This window comes from Halyomorpha halys, unplaced genomic scaffold (genome assembly GCF_000696795.3).
Source record: "Halyomorpha halys isolate HHAL.00 unplaced genomic scaffold, Hhal_1.1 Scaffold38.1, whole genome shotgun sequence".
In the NCBI taxonomy this organism is placed as follows: Eukaryota; Metazoa; Arthropoda; class Insecta; order Hemiptera; family Pentatomidae; genus Halyomorpha; species Halyomorpha halys.
Window position 1 is genome coordinate 766826 of NW_027110526.1, and position 14456 is coordinate 781281.

Sequence of the window (14456 nt, forward strand, 5' to 3'; positions counted from 1 at the left end):
ACTTCTTTTGCTCTAAAACAATTGTTTTATTAATTAATGACAAGTTAAAATTAAATAATACATTATATCTTTAAGTTTATATACCTATAAAACAAAATAAGTTTTTATAGTCTTTAGTTCACTGAAACACTCGTACAATCATAAATGACATATAACAGTCTCAGAGGTTATTTTCTTTAAAACCATGTGTAACCTCACTTAATTGTTGTTTAGAGGTGGGGATAGGTTAAGAGCCTGAAGGTAAGCATCTTTACATACATATGCACTTGTTGCATAACTGCAAAATTACACGCAACAAGTGCATATATATGTAAAGATGCTTACACATTACACGTATCTGTATTGCATTATATTATTATGTATTCTGTAACAATATAAAAAATAAAGAGGTTTGAAAAAAAAAAATTACACGTGTGTGTGTGTATGAAAAAAAAGGCATTCGAAACTGAAATTACATTTTTAAGGTGGGTAAATGCCTGGGGCGAGACAATATCTTTTTCGGTAAAATCAACAGACCGGAGGTGCCACTAAACAGAATCGATTTTTCACAATTATCTGATTATCTGTTGATCAAAATGATAACTTTGATTAAATTCAGCATATGAATGGACAATAAAGTGTTCCTTAATATCAGATAGGTCTTATTTCGATTTAAATCGTCTGGCTGGGCATAAATGAGGACAAATAATTTTTCAAAAAATCTTCTAAAGTATCTATAATATTGTTTATTTGAAATAAATAACTATCTCAATTTTTTAGATGTAATGAAAAATGAATAATTATGAACTATGAAAGAATTTGATTATTAACTAAAGGAGATAAGAGGGCCAAATAGTTTTTCCAGTTTGAATATACATTTCCGGAAATAAGAGTAGTAACATTGACTTATTATATACCATTCTAAAACCAGATTAAAAAAAATTATTTTTAATTAATTAATTAATTAATTAAAATAATTTATCTTTTTTAATTTTTAAAAAATTAAAAAAAGATTAAAACAATAAATTAATGGAGGATAACTAAAAATGCATAAATAAAACATGAGTTTGACGTTCAACTGGCGGGTGCAGGTAACTAACTGTTATCATGTCGATATAGTTATTAATTAATTAATTTTTTAATTTCACTATAATTGAGCCTTTCAGTTGAAAGGATGCCTAACTCAATAAATTAATTGCAGTATTTTCAATATTGATGTGATAACTTTAAGTAAAAATGTAAATTTTAGTAAATGTCATATTTTTTTATATCTGCTATACTTTTTCAAAAGAAAAATGTTAAAGTTTTGGAGTGAGTAATTTTATTAAAAGTAATTTTCTGAAAATTTTTGAAATTCGAGTTTGTCAATTTAAAGGCTCATTTGGAAAATAAGTAGGGGAAAGTATTATTACCACAATTAATAATATAAACATATCGGTTCGGAAACAAGAGAAGATTAATTTCAAATAACAATTTCATTAATAAAAAAATTCCGTAGTGACTGCAAATTGTAGGGTGTGCAACGCTTCAGATTTTTTAGATTATATATAAATAATGTTATTTTAAGTCAATGTTGGAAAGCAATGGCAATATGAACTCCTGATTAATATTATCATTATTTAAAAAAAATATACATTAGTAAATTTCATTTAACGCGTAGAGCATTGGTCCCTATCTTCAGGAATTTCTAACCTCCGTAGCTATGTTCGCTGACGACACAGCTGTGTCTCTCAACATGATGACATAATAATAGCTAGAAACACTTTGCAAAGTCACCTTAATGATCTAGAACAATATTTCACTAAATGGATGATTAGCTTGAACATTGAAAAATGTAACTCAAAAGTTTTTACTCTCCGACGCCCACCAGATCCAACGGATCTAATCCTCAAAGGTAAAAATGTGAAATGGAATCCTGCCAGTGAAACAGTAAGATACCTGGGAATTCACCTAGATCGCCGCCTTACCTGGAATCACCATATCAACATCAAACTAATGCAAGGTTAGCAATGCTATATCCTATCTTAAAAAGAAATTCAAAACTAAAACCAGAAACAACTGTTCTTATATTTAAAACAATTCTTAGGCCACTGCTGATGTACGGCTGTGAAGTCTGGGGAGCGGCATCCTTCTCTAAAAGGAAAAAAACTGCAATCTTTTCAAAATAAAGTCCTAAGAATCGCAGTTAATACTCCTTCGTTCATAAGAACTAGCCAATTGCATCGCGAATTACATATGGAGTCAATAGAGGATTACATCAAAAAACGCTTCGTGAAGTTCCACTCCCAGTTGCCGACAGTTAAAGGAGCAATGACCTACAACTTGGGAAACCCAACCTCAACCCGAAAACTGAAGCCCAGACTGCTACAGGTCATTCTTTTATAAATTTTAATAAATATAAAATTAATTCATAGTCACACTACCTTCATTTTACTTTTTTTTATTACTCATTTTATTTATTCATTATTATTTTTATTTTTTTTTCTATTTTCTTCTCTCGTCCCTTTTTCAAACCAACTTGTTTCTTTTTACTATTAGAGGGCAATTGTTTGTTTTATTTAAGTGTACCAATATCATTATTTTTTGTTATTAATTATACTTTCCTGTTTTATTAGGAAGCATTCTCATCTATTTTTTTTCTTCTATAGTAAGAGGTGTCTTTTGTACGAGACTAAAAAAAAAAAGGAATTTCTAATATTATTGGTACATTATTCATATAGTATTAGTCAATATCCATATTTTTAATTTTATAGGAAGTCAATTTAAATCAATATTGATAATGATCTGTCAATATGACCTCGTACTGATTGTAATGTATTTATTGGTAATATTGGGGTAACGTATCCGGCGTGTGGGCCTATTGGTTCTTTTTGCCAACTTTTTTTAATTTTCAAAGAACAACAATCTATAAAGGAAGCCTAATATTATAGGATTTTATCAGAGCCTAGAGGCCTCCATCTTAGAGACGCGTACTCACATATAATTAATGTAAAGCAGTTTCCAGGACCAGTTCATATTAGTGACGAGTTTTATCACGAACTACTCCACAAATCTTAAGATGTCTTTTAAGGCAGCAATGACCTGTAAAAACTCCAATGAGCAAGCGGAGTTCTTTTATATTTAGGCTTACCACCCCAACTTGGCCTGTTTTAACCCAGTACATTTCTTCCACTCCTTCCCTGCTATCTTCAATGTCAAATCAAGGACTTCTTTGCGTTGATGTCTTTTATAGGTGCCTAGGATTGGTTCTGTACCCATTAAAGTGTGCTCGGTCCCGCTTCTAGCCAGCTTTTTCATTACCAGTGATTCCCTTATGTCCAGTGACCCACACTAAATTAACCTTCTTTAAGCCTGCCAGTGACTCTAATGCCTGCTCGCACTGTCTCACCAATGTAGAAGTGACTTTAGGTGACTCTACTGCTTGAAGGGCAGGCTATCTGAAAAGATGGTGATCCATGCAACAATATCAAAATATGAAAATAATTTACCAAGAACTGAAGATGAATATAGAAGAAACTCATCGAAAAATAATTCATTCATTAGGTCATATTGCCTATGATTTTTCAAAAGTAATGTTTCCTTAATTCATGTGTTAATTATAATTAGTATTAATGATCCAATGATTTTAATTAAAACATCAATACATATATATAATTAAAATTTTATGTAGCGCATTTAAAGTGCTCTCTAGCCCGGAAGTCCTAAGGAAGCCTTATAAAAATCTATAGTTATGGTATTTAGTATTTTTCACAGACATACAAGCTCAGCATCCTATTTAAACCTCACTAAGATATATTATACAATTATGGCAATATATCTTATTTTTAATAGTTAAAATAAATTGAATTAATTATGTTACTAGAAAAAAATAAGTTTTTTTTTTTAATTAATTTTTTTAGTTACAATTATTGTTTTCATTGAACTACATTTTGGTTTATATAGGCAATGCAGAAGGTGCGTTTACACAGGCCATATATACCACAATGTATGGTCCCAAATAGTCTTGCCGATAAAACATGCCACAAGTCTCTGTCTCTAAAACTCACTCATTTATTCTATTTACTTTCTAAATATAGTGTATGAAATACTAATACAAATATTGTAGTAATATTTTTAGGTCTATGAAGATGTTAGAAATATTTAAAATATGAATGATTGCCATAAACAATACATAGAGATTGGTGTACAAATTGTTTAGATACAAATATAAACATAAGGTGAAAAAATATATACGTTATGGCAAATGTAATCGTAATCTCTTAGGTTTACTGAGTTTATATGGATAGGAAGGTGTAATTATTATATTGTATCATGATTATTTTTTTTTAGGTGCTTAAGAGTTAAAACACTTTAAATTTGTATTATAATATTAAGTTGATAATTATAAACAATTTGCAGGTAATTTGCTTTTAAAATAAATTATTTTTTGTTTTAAATTGCATTTCGATGCATTCCATTAGCACGTTTAAATCCATTTAATGGATTGGAAAATGGACACCATAACATGAAATTAAGTGAATTAACAATAAATATTATATTTATGGTTAAAATTAAATAATTAACATTATCTTACTTATATTCAAGTGTCTACCCGTGAGTAAATATATGGAAGATGAAATACGAAAAACCATTTGAGGGTTTCTCTTGAGACAATAATTGTTAGATGTTTAATACAACCAATACCATAACTTTTATTCATATATTTTTTGGTTAAATTTAAATACATGATTTTGAATTTATATTTAATGTTATGAAATATTATATAATTACAACCAATTCTTTTTTTAATCTAAATTATTCTAAGAATCGCTAAAAAAAAACCGTAAATTATTTTGAAAATAGTAAATTATGTTTTTAACCTCAAATCAAATCTTAATAGTACATAACGATACAAATAGTTATATGTGATCAGTTTATAATTAGTGTTCCATTTTATTTCATAAACCAATAAATTAAGCTTAAAATCCTTTTTATCCGTTTTTGTTTTGGCCTACCTGCGAGAATTTATAGTTTCAACAGCGCCATAAATATGTTATTAATATATTGTTGTGATATTTTACATCTATAATAAAATAAAATAAAAAAATATTAACTGTTGCCATGAACAGTAAAAGGACATAGAAATTTATTCAATAAAATGTTAATATTGTGAAAAGTAATGACAAAAATAGTTAACACCAATAGTACAATGAAAATATTATTATTCTGGTGGTATGGGAGAGTGTGTGTTTTGTTTTAAAAAAGGTAAAAATTACTTCATAATTTTAAATTAAAATTTATTTACTACTGATAAATAATTCGGTTAATATACATTAACTTGTTATTAGAAGTATTAACTTATATTTTAATGCATTATATTGATAAATAACATGTATTTGATAAATAGTATGTAATATAAACATTTCGTAATTTTAAATCTTTTTGAATCAGTGTTATTTTGAATTAGAAGTTTTCTCAAAGGCACTTAAGCCAATTCATTATAATTTTTTTTTTGTGTGTGTTGTAATAAAAATAATAAAATTGTGTAAGATACTTTTGATTTTAGCTCTTTAAATAAACCAAAATTTAGTAAACTTGAAATATATTGAAGATCCAATAGATTTTTTATGAATTCATTAAATCGATGTAAATTAAACAAAGTGAATCTACTTGCAATTAAATGATGAAAAAATTGATAATTTAACATGTGGCTGTTATTGCTTTTATTTAAAATAAAGAGAGAAGACAGTACTATAAATAATAATTAATAAAATACATTTAAATGAAATTAACATACGACAATATAAAAAAAGTAAATCCACTACAACCCATGAAGGACTGCAGAACTTTGTAAGGAAGTAGAGTTACCAAAATTGAATAGAATCATAAATTTAACGGTTGTGCAAGGAGATAATTAGGTCAGTATCACGTTCAACTGCCAGATTTTCACCGACTAAGGGTGCCCACTTTATGAGGCTGGGTGGACCTAGGAGGGTTCCCTACCTCACAGGGTTGACTCACGGCTACAGTTTTCGGAGTTAGTACCATAGTGCCTTATCAGAGAGCCAACCCGGTACCCAACACACAATATATATATGTGGAAATGAAAGTGTGTGCCGCTTCAAATCATGAAAAGCAGGGATTCAGTTCCTTTTTAAATAGTTTCTTGAATAATGATTATACAAGGAGGTGATTTGTTCATTATTTTTCTCCAATTAAGAGTACCTACTTCATAAGACCGGGCTCTGCGAACCCACAGGGATGACTCACGGCTACAGTAACTATAATAAATAATAACGAGGAGTAGCCTTATAAGAAATTGCACAGAATGCCTTTATAATCCCTGTATAGATTAATATCAGCACTTTTCTTAATTCTATAATTTTTTTAGGATTTAAATCGGCCATTTCCAAACAGGTGTCGGAAAAAAACTTCTATAGAATATTTTCACGATCTGAGTTCCTAGTTCCATCCTATGACTTTGTAAAGGAGTGCGTTAGTAATTTTTATTGTCTTATTCACTTTTTCGTCGATATGGTTTTACGAATTTATTATTAACACTTACTTACATATATATTGAATATATGGTAAGGACAAGTATTGCGATTGCGAAAAAAATTGAATAAGTGTGTTCGACGGAAATAAACGTTTTGAGGTAAACTGATACCAAAACACTATTTTTTTTTGTTCCAACAGCTATTAAATAGTTTATTTCACTTAAACTTCTCCTCATTTGAACTGATCACAGGATAACTCCAAAAAATCATTCTTAGTATTTTCACTATAGATTTTATAACAATTTAGCATTCCATAATGTTCAAGGAGAGAATCTAATTTTTAATGAACTGTTATATTTCTGTCATATGTACTATTGCAAAAGAAAAACTATTAAAAGTTTTGTATTTTCAAGGAATATTTTTCACGCGACCGAGCTTGTGGCTCCGTAATCGCTTCCCTGCCATTCCAGTAAAACAAAAAATGGATCATGTGTACAAGGAGTCATGTAAATCTATCTTTTAAAATGTTGTCAGGTCCTAAATTATTTGTAGGGAACCAAATTTGCAGGTTGAAAAGACCTGTGAGATCGACGTAATACATAGTATAAGCGGAGAAAAAAACAGTTTTCTCACCCCAATTTTTAAATACTTTAATGAAAACTATGTATAATTACTAGTCAAAATTGATGAGTCTGCCAAGTATAGATAGAGGGAATAAAAAATGACGGCTGTTTCAAAGCGATAAAAAACAAATTAATTTTTCATCCGGAGCTCCTTATCTTCAAAAGTAGCAACAACACTAGAAAATCTAAGAGAACATTATTTCAAAAAGAGTAAATTTGCTAAAATATGAGCCCTAGTAGAGCTATTTACGTGAAATAGTTTTCGAGATAAAGCTTTTTAAAAAGCAACATTTCATAAAAATGTTAAACAGAATAATACTGAAAAACCAGTAATTAGTGAATTTATTTTGAGAAATCTATATCTCAAAAAGCATTCGACGTACAGAGGTCTATTAGCACTCAAACTAACGCTAGTTTAATGGGCTATAAAGTAATTTATCTTCGCAGTAGTTCTCATGATATTTGCAAAAATAAATTGATTCATAGTTGTTCGGACAAATTTATATTTATATGCGAATATTATTGGAGTTCTATCAGTGGGTAGATTCTCTACATGTTTGTATCATGTCACTATGTCACCTACAGTAAATTTACTTATTGTATATATTTGTGTACAGTTGTAAATAACAATAAATAAATAAATATGCGAATATCTTAAAAACTACTACCCCTACGAAGATACGTGTGATAAAACTACTTTATAGTAAATTAAATTCCCTTTATTGAGTGCTGACCGACATATCTACGTCTTATGGTTCAATTTTTTATTTCATATTTTTGCAAAAATCAAAAATTTTATCCGAACAACTAGAAATTAACATTTTGTGAATTTATTTTGTCAAATATCATAAAAACTTCTACTCATACAAAGATAAAGGTTATAAACTATTTTATGGCAAATTTAACTAGCTTTAATTATATAAGTGCTGACTAACATCTGTACGTCTTATCGTTTCTGAAATAAAGTTTTTCATAAATAAAACTTATGACAACTATTAATCAATTTATTTTAGCAAATATCATGAAAACTACTATTCCTACGAAGATAAAGGTCATAAATTACTGTATAGTACATTAACCTAGCTTTAATATGAGTGCTAGTAGACATCTATACGTCACATAGTTCCTGAAATATAGATTTCTCAAAATAAATTAACTAACTATTGATATTTCAGTACATTTTTATGAAATGAAGCTTTTTAAAAGGCTATATCTCCAGAACCATTGGACATAAATAGCTCTATTAGGGCTAATATTTCAACAAATTTACTCTGATTTAAATAATGTCCTCTTAGGTTTTCTATTATTGTTTGTGATTTTAAAGATATAGTGCTCCGAATGAAAAATTATTCTTTTTTTAATCTTTTGAAACAGCCGACATTTTTTTTCCGCCTATCTATACTTGGTAGACTCATCAGTTTTGACTAGTAATTATACATAGTTTTCATTAAAGTAATCAAAAATTAGGGTGAAATAACAGTAATTTTTCTTCCCAGCTCTTGTACTACTAGAACCAGCAAAATTTTCATATTTTTTTTAGTCGTTCATAAATAACTCTAAAGCTAATCGCTTGACAGAGAAAAAAAATGGTATTAGTTTTCAAAGTAAAATATAATAAGCTACAATTCGAAATAAAATTGAGTTCTATACAATCATTAAATCTTAAGACACAATCGCCTTTCTACACAATTTAACTATTTTACCAAAAAGTAAAAAAAAATAAATCATAATGGTCTCTTCCTTATTGAAATACCATAAAAAAAAAAAAATATTCTAAAACAGGAGTTTTGCAAAATGAATTCATAGTAAATTTAAGTAGGTTGGTTTCAGAGCATAAAAGAATTGTTAAGGATCAATAATCTTCATAAAACTAACAGATAAATAAAATAAACATTTAAAAGTGGGTTTTGTGAGAAATACAAAAGAGAAAATGCATGTATTAATTAGTTCATGTTATAATTACTAAAAAGCAATAGAATATCCATGAAATAAATAAAATAAGTGCAGAAGCCTTTGCTTTTTATAATTTTAATATATAACATTAATATTAATAAATGATACTCCTGATTAAGCAAAATTTTCATTCAAAGGTGCTACTCAAGACTGTTTTTCTCCTCGAGTTTTCATCATGGTAGAAATGCTACACCAATCTCTACTAGTTCATTATGCAACATCTATTTTCATGTCTTAAGGCAGCCACACATTGCCCTACTCTCATTCATAGAAACACTCATTTCCAAAAATGTATTGCTGCAAATAGTACCCAGATATATAAAAATGCTGCCGTCAATACTTTCAGCAATTTGCAATTATTATTACCCATGCAAACACACCTTAGGAATAAAAAAATATTTGGAGATCTATCAATTAATTAATGTAATTTTAATTACCACATATACACATTTATCATTCTTACACTTGAAATAACAACTAAAATGTTTTTAGTTCACTTTCGTGTTCATTAGTAGAAAAATAGCAGAGGTTTCCAGTGTGTATTGATTTATTATTATTATTTCTACTATAAAAATAAATTAAAAAAATTGTAATTATTTCATTTACAAATTTATTTCAACAGATTTGTGATTTATTTAAGATTTAACGAGTCTATAGTAATATACTTGTCTTGTTTAATATCTGGATGGGCTAATGGGTTTGGTGTGAGCATACTATGGCTTTTTTAAAAAGAAGTTTCTGTATGTATTCAGGTGTCGGCCATCATTCTTTATAATTTATGTTGTTAAAAGACTAGTTCTTTATGTTAAACATGAAAAAAACTTGTACCATAGGTTTATTCAGTACAGCTTTCAGATATCGGAGCATAATTTTTAGATTAAATATATACAATAAGTTAGAGGTTTCTGTTCCAATTAATGAGCTGCAGGGAAGAAGGTTAAGCCATTTGTTTGTAAAGCTGTCCTTTGTGTTTCTAGGTATCCAGACAAAATTGTTGAGAAGAAAGCCACTAAGATGGGCATTATCTTTCTGTTCATCCTGTACTTCAATGTTTTAATCATATCATTTCAAGGAAAAGTCAAAAACTCCACACCCTTAAACATTTAGAGTTTTCTAGATCATTTTCCATCAACAATTACAAATAGTAAACATTTAACATTTAAAAATAATCCTAATCATTATAAGATTTAGCATGAGACTAACTGATTTTGAGTTTAATCACAGACAAATGTACAGCAGTCTAGACTCCAAGGACATACTAATGGTAATTAGATTTTATTAATGAACGAACAAAAATTTACATAGAAAGACTTTTTTAATAATTAAAAACAAATTATATTTGAAAGATAGTAAATTTTAGGAAATTTAAACATTGAGTGATGATAGAAAATAAATAAAAAAGGAAAGAAAATAGAATAAAACCAAATAAAAAATATAAAGTTATAAATACAATAAGTATGAGTATATAAAGATAAAAGATTTACAGTAAAAATATTAATTTGTTATAATAATTAGATGTTTTTTTAACTTTTACTTACCTGTATATAAAACATATAGTAAGGGAAAGTATTGCGATTCTAAAAAATATGGAATTCAATTTTTCGACGGAAATACATGTTTTGAGTCCAAAACCCTACTCTCGCAAAATGGTCTGTGTGTGTGTACCTACATGTGGTCAGCCAAGCTTATAAATGAAATGTCATACAAAATTGAAAAAAGTGGGTAGTATATGCCTGGATGAGACAGAAACTTCTTTGATAAAATCGACTGACAAGAAGCGACCCTTCATATATCAATTTTTCACATTTTTATTTACTCAAAAATGACTAACAATTTTTAATTAACTCTGCCAAATAAATGTAGAATTAAATGGTATTTTAATGGCTTTTAAATTTCTAATTTTGGAGATCTCAACTTTTGAAATTTATCTTAAAAATTTTAACTATTGACTGCAAAATTATGAAGATCAATAATAAAAACTTAACAATTGGTTAAAATGGTTTGTATTTATATAAAATATGACCATAATCATACACTATTTTCGGTTTTTACACCATTGTCAGGACTGGAAATAGTATAGTATCTATCCCCTTTGTTAGTATTATTTGCCTTGTTTTTTGGTGAAAATTGGCATAAATACCTGTTGTGAAATTCATATCCATTACCCTCTCCACCTTCTTTTTCAACAATCCAATTGGTCGTTTTTTTATCATAAAAAGTCTTGACAAAATTTTTACACTCCTCCTAGCCTTAAGACACATTGTTTTCATCATTTTGAAATTTTAATTTTAATATTCAATAATCCGTGAAGATTGAACTAAGTAAGGCTTCAATAGTGTCTTCTACTACAATAATATAAAAAATTCAAAAACAAGAACGGGGTTTGATCACTAGTAGTAAACTAAAAGATTAAGTTGTTATCTGGGTTAAACTTCAAGTTGTACTGAAACCAAATCAATTACTTGATGTACTAGATTTAATAAGATGAGGGTGTGACAAGTGTTTTTACTTCTGATATTATTTTGAAACGCTATTTCACTTAATCTCATTTGCGACGAATTGTTGCGGATTTTACCCCTTGAAAACCCTATTTTAGTTCTTTAATGTCCGGGGTGTTAATAATAACTCCACTTTTAACTATAAATCTTTATTTCAACTCTAGTTTACACAGAAAACAGTCATAATCATACACATCTATTGTTAACTGAGGGAGGTTCCCTTCGGGCTATCCCAGTGTTCCCAACTTTTCCATTTACCGCTGCTTGTCTTGTAAGTGACAAATGTCTTTGACAAGAAATAGTTCTATTTTTTATTTTGTGTTATAGGTATTTCATACAATTTATCGCAGGCTGGAGTTAATTTGTAACAACTTTGTAAAAAGTAAGCGCAGTTTACGTTACTATCTTTGAAATACATCAAATTCTGAATAAAATCTAAACCTTTATTGTTGGATGTGCCTCTATTCAAGCGAAGCTGCGGTACCCCCTTGAGAGCGCTATGAAATAAGTAAACTGCCCCAGACAGGAATCAAACCCTTACCCTCGGGCACTCTAGGATAAACTTCTCAACACGATCAACCACATTATGCCTCATATAGAAATGAAATGTTCTGATTTATACCGCGTATATCATTTCCAAAATTACTAAATCAGAAATAAATTTTTGTAGAAGCTTATTGTGTTTAGTCACTTTTTACTACCATGTCAAATTTAAAATCTAATAATTTCTGGCAAAATACCAGTTTGTAGCCTTTTAAGTTACTGCAAGTTCAGATTGGTTACTGGATTTCAGAAAAAATCTACATTATGCATATAATGCATGTAAGATATGGATTATTTTTTTCTGAAATCCATGTCAAAGGACCATGCAGAAAGTACAAGGGATTCTAATGATCAATAGGGCTCAGGTTAAACTAGTCAATTGGTCCTTAGTGTAGACCTAGCATACAGTGATATGAGATTAGGGTACTATACCTTCTGTCACTGTTTCACACAGGAGACATTGGCACTTGGAGATATCAAGCATAATATGAAACAGTAGAGCTCCTAAATTTATGGGGCCTTTTACTTTTTGTATTTGTGATTGACTAGTTTGCACTTAAATTCATTGTTTGGACTCTTTGTTGCAGACTCCTGATTCTTTGTTTAAGAAGAGCTCACTTTAATTCAGGGCTTAAATCATGAGAGAAGAGGTATTACTGTGTCAACTGATGGGGGATGCAGAATTAAAAATTATCAATAACAATTTTGACTGGATTTCGATCCTTATCAAAGTAAGTATTCCCTTAAAATCACCCTGTTTCTAAACATTTTTGGAAAACTAATTTCTCTAAATATCATTTATAAGAAATATTGAGTACAATAACCTCTTTGAATAATGTTTTGTTACAATTTTCGCACTTTGAAGTAGGTACTCTAATTTCCTATATTTTTGTGCTTTTAAATTATTGCTTGTCCCCATCTAGTTTAATGTTCCTGCATGGGAATGGGGTAAAACATCAAACTTCAAGTTTAATATCTGATGTTATGTTAGAAAAATTTATTTAAATTCAGTTCAGTTGAATTGTTTTAATGTACTTAGTTTTTTATTTTTTCCAATTTACTGGTATTGCATATTACTTAATTCCATATTCAAATAAATATTCTCTTCATTTATGTTTTTGGTTATAGTTTCAGATGTAATTTATAGAATGATTTAAGTGATTGGATTAATGGAGCCCTTTCATTAATCTAGATAATTTCATTAATCATTATTCTGATTTTACCCGTTGTTTAACAAGTAGATATATTAGTGATTCGTAAAGTTGTTACAATTAGCAAAAAAATGCATATTGATAATTTATTCTATTAATATTGTTATAAATAAAAAGTATTTCTTTGAAAAAATATTCTGTTATTTTAATAATATAATGTTGTTTTCGGAAATGCTCATAGTTTAGTATAAAAAAAAAGGGAAAGAGAACTTTATGGTTCAAAAAGTTAACTGTTCATAAGAGGAAAAAAAAAATGTTGAATTTTTATTGAGAAAAGCCATTTGATAACTATTATTTTCTGACTTTGTTTATGGATTGTGGGGGACTACTAAAGTTTCAACATATCCGATCCTTTTAATTCAAAATCTTTTTATCAAAAGTCAATATGCTGCTACCAAAAATTCATTGTTCCTTTAATAGTCCATATGGCTAATTATCTTCCCAAATTCAATGAAAAAAAATATATATTGTAATCAAAAATGTTAACTATATATTTTCAGTACAAAATGCACTAGTTTTTATTGTCTCATTTGGGATATCAAAGTCACTGATTTAAATTTTAAATGAAGTAATTTTGCACTCGGTGTGATATTGAATTAGTAATATTATGAATTATTCAAAGATGGATTCGTAACTGTGTAACGAGAATAAATTAAAACAATGTTGGGAGACTAATGAGTATTTATAAACATTCTTTGGAACATGTTAGTTTTATGATTAGAAAAAAAATTATTAAAATATTATACTATTATAACTACTTATATATTGCTTAAAATGTCATCGCTGAAGCTGTGATATTTCATAAGTTTGAAAAAATGAATAATTTGTTTCCAAACTATTTAAATTGAAAATAGAAATCAAAGCATTATTCAAGAAATATTTTGTCTCAACCATCATGTTTTAGGATACAAAAATCATTTTTTCTGACCTCAAGAATTCTTTTGAGATGTCTCTAGGATGGTGCTTTGATTATTATTTTTTTTAAAACAATATCAACTTTTGTTTTATAGCTATGACAGTGTAAGGGTTGATATACATTATGCATCATCACATTAACTAATAATAATCTGTTGTCCTCCACATTTAATTTAGAAACTTTTTTATAATTACAAGTTTTGTTCTGAATGAGCCTGTTAAAAATGCAATAAAATTTTGTTGTTAAAATACTATTAC

General features: G+C 28.3%; 1 protein-coding gene and 1 long non-coding RNA gene across 6 annotated transcripts in view; one reads left to right on the forward strand and one right to left on the reverse strand.

Moving 5' to 3' along the window:
* LOC106687304 (solute carrier family 2, facilitated glucose transporter member 6) overlaps positions 1-14456 on the reverse strand; it is a 145199-nt gene that overhangs the window by 62919 nt on the left and 67824 nt on the right. The window lies entirely within an intron of this gene.
* Positions 1-14456, forward strand: part of LOC136796082 (uncharacterized) — a 46461-nt gene that overhangs the window by 7853 nt on the left and 24152 nt on the right. The window contains exon 2 of the long non-coding RNA XR_010843776.1: positions 12660-12803. This is a non-coding gene — a long non-coding RNA (uncharacterized lncRNA). The remainder of the gene's footprint in view (positions 1-12659; positions 12804-14456) is intronic.